General features: G+C 42.6%; 1 protein-coding gene across 3 annotated transcripts in view; it reads right to left on the bottom strand.

The window, feature by feature from the left end:
• Positions 1–17,345, bottom strand: part of ERBB4 (erb-b2 receptor tyrosine kinase 4) — a 481,597-nt gene that overhangs the window by 327,007 nt on the left and 137,245 nt on the right. The window lies entirely within an intron of this gene.

Raw genomic sequence — 17,345 nt, 5'->3', positions numbered from 1 at the left:
CCCAGGTCCCAACGTTAACTGAATCTCTCCGCAGCCCTGAGTATGTGCTGAGCCTTCAAGAAGCTGTATAGTCGTGCCATGCCTATAAATCATTTCAACCAAACTGCCTTGGAAATCAGGAAGTTTTCCCACTGAGGGTAGCACTGGTTACATTCACAGTCAGTCCAGCACACAAATACATCATGTTCTTCACCCGGTTCCTTCTCGAGATCTAATGCTTTAGAGAAGCTTTTGTGCTGCTCGTTTTATGTCCAAAGTGGTACCTTTCAGGAATCCCTAAATACCTATAGGAAGAATTTATTTAAAGAAGTTTCTATACAACTGACCTTCCTGTATTTCCTCTCCCTGCCTCACGCAAACTTTTGTCTCTGCTCAGATATGTTACAGCAGTTATGTTTTGTGACTGACAATTATCTCGTAATGAAAAACAAGTCACAATTAATAAAGCTCAAAACTAATACCTGCTAAACTCATTTAATGATTTAATGAAGTAGGAGAGAGTCTTATGAAAAGATTTTAAAAGCGAGGGACTCAATTTCCAATTAGAGCTAACAATCATTTGAGAGCCTGCAGGCTCCCAAGGTAAGCAGTGGGAAAGAAAGGAAGGAAAAGAGCGTATTTTCAGTTGTTTTCCTGTGTTCTTTTCAAAGGGCAGAGACTGCAGAGTGTTTATCTGGGAAGCAGCCTGCTCCCCAGGTGGAATGCTGGGCTCGCTGCCCCACTGCTTTCACACCCCACACACGGACAGTGCCAACACACAGCACACCATGCCCTCTGCCAGGGCACACAGCAGCACTTACACAGGCATCACCCATAGTAATGTGCCCTTCAAGCTGCAACAAACCTCCGTGCAAGGTGATGCAACGGGCAGACATCAACTCTGCAAGAGCAGGAAACGCAACACCAGCAAGTTGAAGCAAATTACCAGTCAACAAGTAACTCCAAAGACAATGCAAGTTCAATTTACAGTGGTAAATTTGATTCTTGAATGCTGATATACCTTTAAACATTTCTGCACTCGAGCAGCTCTGCTAATAAGTCTAAAACTAATTTAATGTTGTGCTGTTCATTAATCACTATTATGGAAGAGAAACATAGGAAGTAGGAGGGAAAGGGGCATCCTGCAGAGGGACTCGTACCAAGAAGGATGTAACACTGCACAAACACTACTGCCTGAGTAGCAAAATAAAGATAAAAAACCATGCTCATTTCAGAATAAAAGCAGAACAAGGAAATTACCCAACAGCAGGCTTCCAAACAACAGATAGGAAAGCAATAGTGAGGAAGAACATCTACTCCAACACAGTACTACCCAGATGTCACAGGAACAACACCAGCCCCAGTCTAGATATTGAGGCATTTAAAGCCTGGGATGTAAATCCCAGCAGCCTTGACCAACACTAACAACTGAAGGGAGCCCAGAGCCAATGGATGTGAAAGAGCCAGACCCAGCTCACCACCAAGGCTTCAATACCAGCACGCTCTGTCTCAGATACTCCTTTCTCCATCTGCAATAGTAACTCTCTTAATGATCAATATATTTGCTCCTAAAAAGTCAGTGATTTTTTCTGGCAACCAGGTGTTAAGGTCTCACTTCTGGAGCTGCCAGGTGACACATCTCTGACCTCACAGCCCTATTAGAAGTGACAAATTCCAGCAGATGTTCACCAAGTTCACCTGAGGTTTTACATCCAGGTGACTCTTTTCCTTGCACCCAACCCAAATCCCCCCTCTTTTAGTTTGAAATCATGGGTGCAATAACAAACACAAATATATTTACAAAGACACGGTTCATATTTCACCTTTCATTCTGAACATGCTCACAGACCTCTTTCTGCTTGCAGCTCATGGTGGGGATCATGCTTCTGCACCCACCCCTGGTTCTGAGCCAAGTGACCAGAGTGCTCAGACAACCACCGCCTGCTTAACAGGGTCGGGGCCAGAGGAGTGAAAGCACACAACCTGCTGGGTCCTTAAGAGATGCGTCTCCTTCTGCTTTCTGTTTTCAGCAGTGAGGCTCTTTTATTTCATATCTGTTATCTCCTATGGCTCCTGACAGCCCCATCCCAGTGGGACACGTGGACTCAGGGAACTGTTTGGCAGTGTTAGCAAACACCAAGGCACAGCTCCCAGCTGGGAACCTGCTCCTCGGAGCCTCATAGTTCAGACTCCATTCAGAGCATTACATTTATTATCCAGAGACAATATGAGATATAATATCTCATAAAAGGAAAAAATCATTTGACACTCCCTCATTTTGAGGCTGCTAAAGGTCAATCTGCCTTGAGGGCTGAGAAAATCCTGGAAAGTGAAGCAGAAATGGCACGTGTGGTGCCGTCTGTCCACTCCAGCCCACGTTTGAAAAGTTCACAACTCTCCTCTATGACAAATGGTAGAGCAAGATCTAAGAGAGAGCTGCCTGTGCTCCTGTAGTTATTGCAAAGCCCAAAGAATGACAGTGCTTCTTACAGACCTGAGGGCATGCACTGCTGATTGAGCCAAGCAGTAAATTGCTGAAATTCCATTTACTGGGATGGTTCACGTCTGGCTCAGCAATGATTCAGACTGGCTCTCGTCTGACCAAGTGGCACAGGATTTGTATTTTATCTTTAATGGACCTATAGGAGTTTCACATAGACTTAAACATAGAGAATGCTTCCATTTTTTTTGGGTGGTGCCAAGTGTGCTCAGCTCCTGTGCGCATGTAGCCACATGGCAAAGCCCACCTGCTCCCCCATGCAAAATCCATCTTGTATATGCAACCTCTCACTTATTCTTGAATATAATGCTTTCAACTCCCTTATTTTCTCTGAAGCCAGATGTTCTCCAGAAGAGCTACCAACAAGTTCAAAATGTGTCACTCCAAACCCCCCATGAACCTCCCCAATGGACTCAGAAGCTCTGCCCTGAATACCACAGTGAACAGTGACCACTTAACATGCCTTGGAGCCCTCCAGCTCCAAAACAAAAATAATCTCCTCTGCTCAGTCTTGCAACAGAAAAGACTCACAGAAGACTTCACATAGCTCAATCATTACCTTATTCTACAAGGAATCCACACTGATGGGAATTATTACAGACATATTTCTGTGATGCCCAAAGACCCAGATGAAATGTACCACTCGGGTCTCTCTGCCTTCTCTTTCACAAGCATCTGAGGAGCAACAGGGAATATTTTAAGAAGTTATTTTCCTTCCCCCTTTTAATAAAACATTCTCTCTCCTCAAATCAAATTTAAATACGCAACAATAAAACACGCATTAGTCTTCCTGTCAAAATTTGCAGTCACATCTCAGGTGAGGAACACTGACTCAGCCCCTAGGCTGTAGTTAGCAAGGTTCCATTTGTCTATTATGTTCTTCCAGAAAACAGAAAGAAATCTATCTATGCTGACACAATCAAGATTGCAATAGCCAAAACAACACAGCTGTTCTTTGAATATTTCAGATAATGCTCTGCCATTGCTGATAATATTAGGACTGCCTGTCTCTTCCAGTGCTCTGCTACAATAATCGGCATGCCAACGGGGATGTTTGCCACCCCTCCAGTTGTTGAGGAGCATCCAAAGATTTAATTTTGATTACTATTTCCTCTCTGTGACACCGTATCTTTGCACCACGGGCACTAAAAACAGTGCCTGCTCAAAATAAATGAAGAATTTAGATACTCTGATGCAACCAAGGCAAAGCTAGACCTCTCCATACAACAAAGCATTTCAGCACAGGCTTACTTTAAGCACGTAAGCCATTCCACCAGCTATGAAGCTACTCACAACATGCTTTCAAATGGGCATTAAGATACATATTAATAAGTGATAGGGTTGGTTTTGTCACCATTTTGTTGTTTCTTCCGCAAAATCATGGCGAAATTGAGAAACATTTCAGAACAAAAAGACAAGTTCAGAAATAGAAATATTTCATTACATTGCATTCACTGCTAAAGTTATCAAGAGGAAGAGTTCAAATTTAAAATAACTCTTCAAAAACCCATGCCATAAAAACCGCATCTTTAAGGGCGAGATGCCCTCACATTAATCGTTTTCAAAGGCCTAATTGTTTGAACCATCAGTGATATTTATAAATGGTCTGTTTTATCTACATTATCTTTCCTAGTAGCTCACAGACATTATCTCTGTAGCTCTGAGGCTCACCGAAGCCTGAATTTTGCTCTCGAAATAGAGTGCTGTAATATTTAGAAATGTGCCGACAGCATGGACTGAAAACACATGGCAAAGAGAAGGAGGTTTAAAGAAATGGTTCTGTAAGATATCTCCTTTAGATGTAAACCCTAGTGGCTTCCAATGAATGGCATTAAATTGCAACCTATGACAGCATTTTGCTCAGCTATTCCCTACCGCACAAATGCCAATCAGTTCACTGAATACAAAACAGCAGATTACGGTATTCAAGCACGCCTTGAGAAACCACAGAAACCCCATAATATTCATATAATCTATAGAAAGCCTGCAGTAAATAGATTAATTATGGATTAAGTGGTCATGTTTGTGTATCTTTAGGCTAGTAATTCTTAAAGCACCACAATTTGATCATAGCTGGAAGAGTGGGATTCCTCCTGGCTCTTGTTGGCCATCCAAATGTGCAACAGTACTAATAAGTTTTGCTTAATCTGGGAGTGCATGAGCTACTGAAAGTGGGCAATTCAACTTCAAATGACTGCTTCAGTTGAGCTAAAAATCACCCTTACAGGTTTGCACTGGTGAGGGAGAGCACTTGGCACACTATCTGAGCTACCCTACATAAGCAAAATTACACTTCAGCATCTTTTCCACCTCATTGAACTCAGCCTTCCTTGTTTCTGAATATAGGTTTATGTAATTTCATCTCTTCCTTGAAACCAAGTTGCCAAGAATTACCTTGAGTCGTAATGGCCAGGATTCAAACTGTGAAGCCCATCCATCTGAGATGCTACGGCATCTCCCTGCCCCTTGGTTGCTTCCTCCTAACACAAGGCATGTGGGGAGCAGCAGGATTCATCCTGGGTCCTGCCAGGCACTGGTGCTGCGCGCCCCTTGTGGGGGGCAGCTCTTTAGTTCATTTCAAGCTACTGACTCACAAAACTAATTCACACAGGGAAACAAATACCGTGCAAGTTAGGTCGCTTTAATTAGTTACTAGTCATTCGTAATTAATTTTGTAGTCACTGCAATCCATTAATTAGGATCTTTCAAACAGAACTTCTCCAATACAGACTTGCAGCTGAACAATGACAGCTTCCCCATATGTTGATTTAACCCACTGGTCTATGTGCACTACCAAACCCGCAGACATCCCACATCCCGAGGACTAGAAGTCGCTTCAGTGAAAAAATGCTCTCAGACTTGTGCTCAGCCTACAGAAATTTACTTTTTCAGTCCTCAGATGCCACAGTTCTTTCCCGGTCAAGACAAAGATGGCTTTCAACATCCTGATGTTTTAATTTGGGATCCCACTGGCAAGCTAAAATAACAGTTCAAATAAGTGTCGCATTTGGTGCTGGTGATTTGAGATAGAAATAGCACAAGTTCAATGGGGTTTGGATGCTGCTGCAAAAAAAAACATGATGCTTAGGAGAGAAACTTCAGTTCCAGAGGTTGTGATCAGAAACCTACAACTAACACACCAATTCTCACTAGCAACACTCCTGCAGCAAAATCAGAGCTGCTGTTGACCCAACCCAATGCATTTTTCCTCAAAACCATCCTCACTCGCAGTGAAGGAATGCAATGTGGTATAGAATTAGCAGTGGAGGACTTGAGCACTGCTCTTCTTTCTTAATTAGATACCAGAAACCAAATCTAGAGACATGAATCCCTGACAAGTCCAACAACTGGCAAGGCTGGGAACTTCCAGGAAGGCTCTTAGTGTATTGCATGTACAGAGCGCACATAACAAAGGTAATACTTTCGCTGCTGCACACAGATGTAATGTTCACATCTGAATATCAAAGACGGTGGTTCAGTGAACCGCTCCTGTGGGCCCTATCCTCCTTTGCAGCAAAGAAACAGTCACACTTCAATAAATAGCAGATTTCTAAACTACTCTGTATTTCAAAGCACAGAACTTAGAATACGCCAACTGGAAAGCCAAACCCCACAGTAATTTTGGAGACAGGTTTGCAAGGAGAGAAGTGGAAATGTGTTTCATAGAAAACATGAAAATCTAACCTTGAAGAGTAAGCAGAGACAAAAATTCTGAGCAATTGCTTCAGAAACACCAAAGCAAACTACCTGGGGAACGTTTTATTGAGCCTCATTCAACTGAAGTTCAGTCGCCCTCTTTTTTCCCAGCATTTTCCTTGTCCTAGGTCTAGGCAAACAGTGTCACCACAGTTTGGTCTCTCTTTATGTGAATCATACTGCTGTCACGGATGATTTCATGGAATTGACTTCTGACTTAACTGAGAAATTGCTCTGCTTGGAGAGCTGGAGAGAAATAGAAATACTAATAGAGAAGTGGAACAACACTACATTGGAAGAGGCATCTACTGGCTGGCATCAACTCCCTTCTCCCAGAGCAAGCGACCATCTCACCCAGAGGACCCAGGAAGGCGAGGCAACATCACAGGTACCAGCTCACAGAGCTATCTGTATTCCCAGTTAGTTCACCTGTTTTCTGCAGATTTTGCAGTTACACCGCAGACAGATCAATGCTGTGATTTGCTTTCAGCAGGGAAGTGGAAACCCCCTCTGGCATTTCCTATTTTTAAACAACTTAAGTTGCTTTGTATTTCCTAAACCATATTGATCCACAAGGCTAATGACAGTTTCTCCTAAAGCTCCCTTTCGTGGGCTCTGTCACCGAGGAAGCCTCAAAAATTACAATTGGAGATATGGGAAATGTTTGAAATCTATTTTACTGCGCAAACCGGCTGCCAGCAAAACAGAAAGGCAGACACAAAATCTGTCTGTCCTGTGAGCAAGGCTAGATGGACTGCTAGAGACATAGCTTATATAGGGAGCAACAGCCACCATACACCTTTTGTTTATGCTATCTTGTCTGGCCTATGAACAAACAATAAACATTAGATGGACAGGATCCCACTCTTCAGATACATGGAAATTATTTAGAAGGAGCAGGTGTTGCCTTTGCTGTGCCCTCTTCGCTCTGGGTCTGTGTCACCAAAAAGCTTTTTGTCATTAATTCCCACTGCACACAGTTCTCAGACATGTTCTATGCTGAAAAGAATGACCCTGAGTGTCTGCTCCTTCTCACCTTGTGCTGTCACCTGCTTGCAAGATGACTACACAACAGTCACTTAGGGGTTGGTACAAATGAAGCATTACCCTCTCCCCTTAAAAGAAAAAAGTTTTTATAGTCCAGACCTATATCACTGTATCTCCTCCAGAGAAAATGCAGTAATACGCTCTTCAATAAAAGAGTACAGCTGGGAATTAACAAGATAATAAAAGGGACTTTAAGGATGCATTAAACTCAGGCTGGGGAACTCTCTTGCATTTACAGCATAAATGCTAATAAAATTATAAATCTGTTATTAACTTTTTATATCCCTGCCAAGTGATATTGGGGGGGGGGGGGGGGGGGGGGGGGAAGGAAACAGAAAAAAGAAAAAGAAAAAAAAAAGCATTAAAAAGGCTATATCTATAAGTTTTAAGATGAAAAATGAGTACTCCAGTCAATGCAAAAATTACTTACACCATATGAATTCTTCATGTGATTTCCCTCCCCTGAAAAAACACACACTTGTCTCCCCAGGGCAATCTCAGATTGATATCTGCTACATTGTGAGGGCAAGGGAAGAGGAAAAAATCAGGAAGGAAAGAATTTCACTCTTCCTTTAAAGCTGGTTAGGGCAGGATCCCAGCCCCTCTCACCCATCAGGGCCCTACAACTTCCTTGCTGTACTTAACACCCACCTATTCAGCCTTACTCATTGTTTCATCCGCAAACAACCGCCATCTAATTGCTACATGTGGAAGGGAAATTAAAAGGATGGTCCTCTGAGACTGCTATGTCTGCTTCCAAATGAATTTAATTAGCAGATGAGGGGAAAATATTGTAATTGCTTCAGACTTACCGGGATAGGAAGGATTTACAGATAAATATTTCAAGGAACAGCCTGCTAACTGTTTGGAAAGGTAGAGGAACAACAGGCAGAGAGTCTTGCATCCCAAAACCTGCATTTCTTCAGAATGGAGAAAACAAGGCCAACTGGCCAGAAACAGGACCAGAAACACTTATCAGAGAGATAAGCTTCTGGTGCCTCTAGGTAGCTGACACCTAGACTTGCTCCTACCAGGAGCTGGGACTTCTGTGTGATGTGCTATTCTAAGTTTCTTGCTATTACAAAAGACAGGGGAGACCACAAGACCTACTTTGCAGCACTGAAAGACTTCGTGCTCATGGCTAGTAACTCTCAGGCACAGAGATGGGCACCTTACAAAACTCAAGCCACGGGAGACCAAGATCCCAGTAACAGAAGATCCCTCTGCTGCAGGAGGCTGCAATGCACTAAAACACGCTCCAAAGCTCTTTTGCAGATAAAGTTTTGCTATTATTGGGGTGTATAGTTGGAATAATACAAGTATAGTTACATATAGTTGGAATAATACAAGTATAGATGTAAATAGATAGCCAGAAAGTATCTAAAGAAAAGACTCACCAACTCTGAGGCCTTCAGTCAAGATGGATGCTCGCCAAGGCCTGCCACAAGAAATCCACACAGGAACAATCTCCAGAAAGAGATGTTACCTTAATGGTGGTCACTCTTTAAATGGGATCTAGGAGAGGTGGAGTCAAGCTCCACCCCTTCTGGGAGAACAGCTGAAGTACCTTCACCTGTGCTCCTGCAGCTAACTCATCACTTGCCTCAGATGGTTAATCAGAGGTTAAGACTGTGATCAACATTTTCCCTTACATGGGATTTGCTGCAGTATGCTAGCAGGTCCTCATCATGTTACATAGGGATTTTTCTCCTAGGGACTCACCCTGCTCTTTGGCCAGGCAAGCCACTCATCCCTTCCTATGTACTTCCACTTTCCTGCTTTCTGGTGGGAGAGAAACAAGTCAGGCCACATTCCCAGGCAGAAGAGATGCCTATTTAGGCACTCCACTAAAGAGTCATATTTTACAAAAACTCCTTATTAGCAAAGAACTGTCTGAGATCTGGGAACTGCTGAGAGCCATGCAACTTTGAAAATTCAGCTCATTTAGGTGAATTAATGGCTGCTGAGTAGCTGTTAGATCTAACCTTGAATTGCACGCTGAGGTTTTCAGCTTCTGCCCAATAGTGAAATCAGTGGTACCTTTAATGGACTGACTGATAGCAGGAAGAAAGAACAGAAAATGAATTGGAAAAGGAGAATACAACCCCAAAGAGTTGGGTCCATTTCTGTGTACGTACCAGCTACCTTGAAATGTTACATCTTCCTACGGGAGCTGCTTCCTTCACAGCTCTCAGCCATCCCTGTTTTCTTCCAAAGCTGCTTTACAAATAGCACATTCACCAGGAACATTAGATAAATGGGATTATTTTACTCCACAGGTATATGTCTGCATGTATATCACATGCCTATCATGTAAATCTAGCTAAAGACCACTTGTATCTAAAGCAAACTTTATTGTTTTATGAGCTTCATCCTTTGCCAAGCCCCTCACTGACACAACAGGTGCTATCTCGCCACATATCTTGAGCCACACACTGTACAGAAACACAAAACCTACCCAAACAGTCAACAAATGCTCATATAGCCACAGCTCCCCACAGTTCATCCCTTTCCTTCCCATCCTAAGCACTATGCGTAGAGGTTGTTCAGCCACCTCCCTGCTTCCCAACAAGTCCACAAATGTGCTTTGAGATGAGCAGAAAAGGGCTCCCTGAGGCTTTAGTCTCTCATTGGATGATGAAGAACATATATATGTGCTTGGAATGCTAAGAAAATGGAGCTGAACAAACAGATCCTTTTCAGCGTTGCCAACATGACATTTTGAAGATGTGCCACAGCACCAAGGCAAGGGAATTAAAGGCAAATTACACGTTATTTACACAAAGTCATTAATACGTCAATCAGGTGAGAAATCAAGAGGCCACCAGTTCTTTTCAGCAACTCCAACCGGCCTCAGGTCAGCATGCCCACAGCAGTGTCAGTCCCGTGCTGCATCCTGCTGCGCATCAATGCATTTCAGAGTGGCTGGTCCTCCCCCTTGTGACTGATACCACAGACAAGTGCCAGTCATTCTCAGTTTCTTAGTGTTACAACTTCATATATAACAGATAAAGAAAGCAATAAAAATGGCATAATCAAGCCAATAAAAGACTGCTTGATTTTTACTTTTATTCCGTGACTCTAGGTCACATTAAATCAGTGGTTTCTTTTCAAATGAAGCACACAATCACAAAATATATCCATCCTTCTGCTTATTCCCCACCAGATGACTGCCCCATCTTGTTCTCTTTTTTAAACAGCCTTCAAAGAAAGCAGTGTCCAGCCACAAAGTGCCTAAGTACCTAAAAATACGGTTATTTTGCCTCCAGACTGGGTAAATGACAAATCAAATAGTGCTTCACAAAACCATGTATTATGCACACAGAAACAGCAGGTTATCGTTTCAAAGATATGAGTTACACAAGTCTCATGGTCCTGAATAAACAAGGGCATGGGATCCAAGATGTTACGTGTGAAATGCTGCATGGCTTTGCCATTGGACCAATGATGTCAGCAGCATCTGTCCAGTGAGGCACAGCAATGCACCTCCTCGCCCCAGCACTGATCTCTGCTAATGGCATGGCCTCTGCTCCCTGTAACTTGCAGCTCCTTGCCTTCATACATCATCACCCTTTCCTTAAGCTGGTCCCATTCCTTTCTGAAGTCCCAGCTTTTACTGGGAATGGCTCTTCTCTGAATTGCTGGGGACTGAGGTTAAAAGGAAGCAGCAGTCACCAGCTCTCTATCTGAACAGGCTGCTGATATCCCACTTGTTGTCCTCCTCAGTGCTGTCCCCATGAAATCAAACACAAAAATGGACAAATCGACCTGGTTTGCAGGATTAAATTAAATTTAAATTAAATCAGAGCTCCATGTTGTCAAAAAGTAATTACTCGCACAGGCTCAGTGTTAAAGGGGGCATTTTTCTGTAGTACAAAAAAAAAACAAACAAAAACAACTTCCATGGTTGTATGCGTTTAACTTAATTTCATCTGTGCTGTTTGTTTTACCCATAAACAAAACAGGAAGAGGACAGGAAAGAGGATGCTTGACTTTCCTCCTGAAGTTCTTGTCTCTCTTCACTTGTCATAATGTTTTAATTACTGAGTGTTCGTTGATTAATTTCCCTTCTCATAATCAACTACTCAGTATGCAACTTCTACTATGCCAAGTTACCTTAAAATTACAGAAATCAGTGGTCTGTCTTGTTTTTCCCTTTTACAGCACATGAAATCCTACCTGAGAAAAATACCAGAACAACTTTGGAAGACACCACCAAAATAACCACCAGTACCAAGGTTGGAGTTCTATGTTTTATCCATAGTCACATTTTGAGAAGCGTTTTGTCCCAACTTCTCAATCTTTATAAGGACAAATCTGGTGTCTCCATTAAACATAGCACCCTTTGCTGAATGGAGCAGAGCAGCAGGTCACCAACAAGCGGTTGCAGGGAGAAAACACACAAGCAAGAAGTTTGGATCAAGTTTCTCAAACTGACTTCTGAGGGTTTTTTTTGCAATGCATGGGACAGCAAAACTCACAGTGTAGTTGCTGCATCACAGACCTCTCATTTGGGTATGAAGCAAATCAACCATAACTCACTAGCTTAAAACAGAAGAGCTGGCATTATAACTAACTCACAAGAACAGAACAGTAGCAGCCCACATGGGGAGTTTGTTCATGGCGCCTTCTGTTAAGGCCAACTGCAAAGCAGCAATATTTACATTAATGAGGTGTTGTGACAGATACATATTCTTACTCTACAGACAAAAAGTGACAAAGGCACATTTAAAATTACATCAGGGATACAACAGCCAACAACAAAAGTTACACTGAAGGCTCCTTCCCCTTAGTTCTAGGCCTTGTATAACGCAGTGATGTGATGAACGGACAGCTCCAGAAATAAAGCTTTCTAACAGCGATTTTCATTGCAAAAATGGAAGGCACTAAGCTGTTAACGTGTCGTTTTCCTAAAATACCCCTGCTTTTGAGAGGAAAAACAGCAGCATTATGTCAGCTGCCACCAGCACGAGACTAGCTCTGCCTCGTGTTCTCCACAGCATGAGTCACACAGCCACCATCAATATGTAGTTAAACACATCTTAGCAGGTAAAACCCTCTACTTCCTCATTTTTCATTGTTTTTGTATTTCAGGGCTAACATATCTACTAGATCAATAAAGGCATACCTTTCGTTAAGTCTCTCCCTTTAGAGTTTGTAATTTGCTACCAGACAATCTGGCCGATCTGCAGAAATCTGCACAGATATTTACCAAGCACTTTTCTAAGCCAGCTGTTATTGCCGTACACGATACGTTTTTAAGCACATCTCAAAGAAAGAGAGCAACAGAGGAGATGTTTTAATATACCTAAGCAGATACTATATCCCACTGATTGCCCCAGCAAAGGAACAGAGGAGCATTGTGAACACCACATGACAAACAGCAGCACAGCCCTCAGGTCTGCGGGCCAGCTACCCAATGTTCTTTTTTTTCCTTTTTTAAATAAACACTCATTATCTAATGAGAACATTTTTAATGAATTTGAGATGTTGTTTGCAGACAGCCATTACATTTTTATTTCCCCAGCCTAGCAGAGTTAATGGGCTGTCGCCTATTAGATAAGAACACACCAACCTCCATCGTGCAGTTCTTATGCTGGGATGCCATTTATGCAACATAGAGCTGAGGTAGCAAAGACTCAACTAGGCTCACTATGTCTCTATCCAAGGCCGAGTTACAGCAGATGCATCTGCAGAAGCAGCCCAGAAGGCTGAACAGTGTTTTGCTCAGGAACCTTCCCATTCGTAGGTCTGCAGTGTAAATCCATCTCTCCCGCGTGTCTGGTGGGAGATTAATTTCCCCACTCCACCTTTCCAAGTACACCACAGTCTCTGTGACCACCTCGCCAAAAGAGCGGAGGAAAACCAGAGGAACAGAAATGAATGTGAGCACAAATGACTTAAGAACTATAAATCATTGCCAAGATGCTTGCAGCCGCACAGCCCTCCCAGTTTCATCATCCCCCCTCCTAGCTTGGGGTTGTTTTCAGATACGTTGCGGTCTTGCCTTTGGTGTCCTCGCCAGGCTATTTTGGCAGGACTGGGCCTGGCTCTGTACCAAGGCATTGCTTGGCCCTGAGATCAAGGAAGAACAATTTTTGGTTTTCTGCCATGTAGTACTGGTGTAAAAAAAAAATAAATAAAAAATCAAAATAGACAGGCAATTTCTGCCTTTCTCCAATAACACAAAATTGAGCAAAACTCCCACATAGATCGCACATGAGGCTTTGCAGTGTTAAAGGCTTTGCCTTTTGTTTTGCTGTTGTAGTTTCCTTTTCTTTTCTGCAAAGACAATGTCACCTACGTCAGCAGACTCCGGCCAAAAGCAACCAACTGCAAAATCCTTACTGAGCTGTTTTTGCACAACATTCTTCAAATGTTACCTTGCCAGATAAGACTCTCAGAGTACTGCAGTTTAGGAACCACTGAACTCGAGGGCCTGGGTCTAAATTTGGAAGTCCACTTCTCAAGGATAAATAAATCTTTGCCCTCAGCCACTTTAAGTAAGGACATTCTAACAAGTTACAGTTTGTAGGTGAAAAGATTCAAGTAACATCAAAACACACTGGCATCATCTGCCAAATACCAAGGGATGAAGAATTAGATTGGAAACTGCATCTGACATTGTGTTTCAAACACCACAATATCTCCTGCAATGAGTGGCCTGGCGTGCCACTGGGGTGGAAAACTCTCTGTAGGCTCTTGTCCTCCTGGTCTGCAGGCCTGAAAACTAATCAACAATAAACCGGGAAAGGTCATTACAGAAGTAACTATAAATCTTTTAAAAGATCCTCATAAACCTCTCAAAGCAACAGCAGCAGCCAGAAACTGTAAGCTCTGCAGCTGCTTTACTAGGACATAAAACCAGAAAGGGGTCAAGGCAGAAGGTGAGAGAAAGGGTCAGGATGAACAATAAAAGGTGCTGCTATTTGGTATTTAAAAGTCTGGCCCTAACCGTTCCACTTGCGTAGCGTTTGTGCACTTGAGCCAAGAAGAACAGCAGTTACGCTTTGTCTGTGGGTCCCTGGAGGTCAGGGCTGAGGGCTGTCTGAGTGCTGAGGGCATCCCAGCAGAGGTGCAGAGCCCGCTGCCTCTGACCTGGGTCCCCCACAGGGCCACGAGCTCAACACCCTTCTGGTTCACACATCCATCAAATGTGCTGTCCAGAGGCCATGGCACGGAAGTGTTGGGGAAACAGCTACTCACTTGTAGGTGCTTTTGATTAGGACTGGTCAGATTTACTTGGACAGAGACCTTTGCACTCCAAAGACCAAACATTTCATTTGAAACTTCGCAGATTGACAACTGTGAATTTCCAAAGGAAATGGCAGGCTACAAAGTCCCAGGAAAGAAAAACTCCATTAAAAGCTGGCAAATCAGGCAAGTCAGAAACTCGACCTCTGGTCCCTTCTATCCCAGATCATTATTCGAGTTACGAAAGCACATTTTCTTCAGAAAAGTTTTGTGGCAAGTCCCACGTCTCCACTTTTAAACAAAATGACAGACAAGGCAACTTCTACCTAAACAAAGTAGCTTCTAAACACCAGACTGAGGAGCTTTTGAAGAGCTTATGAGAGTTTGTAACAGAGAAGGAAGAAAGCTTTGTGGCTCAGAGGGATACCATGCACCTTTTGACTGATCTCCAAGTACACAAGGACACATCCTTTCAGAAGTGACCAAATCAGCAGTGGAGTTTAACTTGTCAAGCAGAACCACCAGGTCTTTAAACTGACAGCTGCAACCAGCAGCTCGCTTGCTTGGTTTAACCGCTGTTACCTTTTACCATGTCATTTCAACAGAATACAGCTCAAATAACTCTTGATTCTACATTAAGTTCATTGCAGCTAACGACTTTAGCCTTACAGGCCTGCTAATGCTGAGCAGGTATCATCATGCAAATATGCTGCACTTCCACGGGAAGTAAGAGGTACCTTGAAAGAAGGAACAGCAACGATTCATGCCAAGAGAACTGGACGTCAATGAATATTGTTGGATTGGTGTCTGCAACACCAGGTTTCTGGCCCAGACAAATATGTTTCTCGTCTACAGTATTTATCTCCTGCCAATAGAAATCCAGCCAAACTGGCTCCATCTAATTCTCACTCAATATGCTCTTGCAGAAACAAACAAAGAAAAGAGAAGTCTTTATCAAAAAACAGTCCTGCACGAAGCAGTGCAGCTATCAGTCTTATTTGAGGCAATTATCTCACCGATTTAGGCACTTACCTCTTATCGACAATTTTAGAAGCACTGTTTATACAGTAAGGACCAATGAAATAAGTACTCAATATTTAACAGTCTTGAACAGTGCCAAAATCACTTGACATTTGTTGGATGCACAGAACGTGTCCTCACTCAAAACAACAGGAGTCTTCTTTTTTTTCCCACCGAGACTAAGATTTCACACACGGCTCTTAAAAGTAGTTGAAAATCCCTGTGGATAAGGAGAATGGCAGGGCATATTTTGCTCTCTGATCGCTCACAGTTGTGACTGCACTTGGCAAGACAATATCATGTGTGCTACGAGAAGAAAGCCTTACACACAAATAATGAAAACGAAAAACAAAAACAACCCACCCTGCAGTTCCGCTATGTGCAGAAGCTGGAAAGCTACACTAGCGTTTAAGATATACCTTCAGGACATTAGTTCAATTAATATGTTTGCACTTACTACTTTGAAATGAATGAAAAAAGCTTTTATCAGCTCTAAAAACATGTAGTACAGAGACATGGATGTATGCTGGTGTGGAAAGCACCTCTGAAGTGCCGAGGCAAGATTTCAGAAGTGGTCCCCATTAGCTCAACTGCGTTCTGCTGAGGTCTACAGCAAACTGAGAAGTGAGGAGGCACTGAAGCCCTATCCACATCACTGAATAACAAGCTGTTTATTTTTCTTACATTTCATTAAATAAACCCTCAGAACCAAGTTGTTTCTGTCATTAAAAAACAAACACCTCAACGGATAAGAGAGCCAGCCACAGTGAACAGGTAAACAGACACTATGAATTAAATAAAACCACTTCATCTTCCTCTTCAGACCTATTTTTTTTTTCCACTGACACACTGGGGGAAAAATAAAAACAAAACACTTGTACAAAGGCTTGGGTTTTACCATTGTGTGTTTTTAAATCCTCCCAAAGGAGGCAAAAGAGGCAGCACAGCAATAATCTTAAATGCAGTGATGCTTCTTTGCCCTAGTCCTCTCATTACCCAACACCAGGCATCATGCCATGGGGACAAACCACCCTTTTTGTGAAACAACCATTCACAACAGTAATTTCAATTAATACAGCAACAAAGATCCCTCTAAACCTACATTAAGTTTGTATGTGTATATACGTATCTATAAAAGCATCTGCCTCTTTCTCCAAGGACACTTTTAGGACACTCTTTGCTGCATTATCACTGGCGGGTCTCTGAGAGGTTGCAGTACCCCAAAGGTTTGTAAAAGACTGCATGCAGATTTGTCTCAAATGAGTCATCCTCGTTAGCAAACAGCGGTCCAACGCTTCTCTGGGTAAGTCTCAATAGAAAACTTTGTTAGAGAGCTGGTACTTACATCGCCTGTAGTACCATCATATTTTAATCAAATGAAACGCGCTCCATGATTTTATAATAGAAATAACCACACACAAAGAAGTTTTCTGCTCGATAACTTTGCCACCGCTCAGTAGCACCGTGCTTCACCAGCACTCTGACTGCAAGGTTAGCAGAGAAATTGTTAGTAAGTGGATGTAATGCATTCTGAAACACGTACTATGGGCTCTTCTCTTTATGGAGAGGCAAACACAATTTTTCTGCCGGAGGAACGTTTGGAAGACTTGCTGAAAAAATCTTACAGCAATTAAGCTAATTTACCCCTGCTAAGCAGATGCCAGAAATTAAAACTTGCAAGAATGACAGACTCGCATGATAGCTAAAGACAGAAGAAAATTGCAAGATCTGAGATTATCATTTTCCTGCCTGTATAGAAATGATTGAAATTATTGTTTAGTTCTCAACTGTTCTGGGGCAGGCACCAAGGAAAGACATCTATCAAGACATTTGGATTCATTTAGGCGCCCTGCTCAAAGGGGTAATAAATGCTAGGCTAAAAATACTACTGACATTTCAATATTAATAA

Source organism: Excalfactoria chinensis, chromosome 7 (assembly GCF_039878825.1).
Source record: "Excalfactoria chinensis isolate bCotChi1 chromosome 7, bCotChi1.hap2, whole genome shotgun sequence".
Taxonomy (NCBI): domain Eukaryota; kingdom Metazoa; phylum Chordata; class Aves; order Galliformes; family Phasianidae; genus Excalfactoria; species Excalfactoria chinensis.
This window is presented reverse-complemented; position numbering and strand designations above follow the sequence as displayed.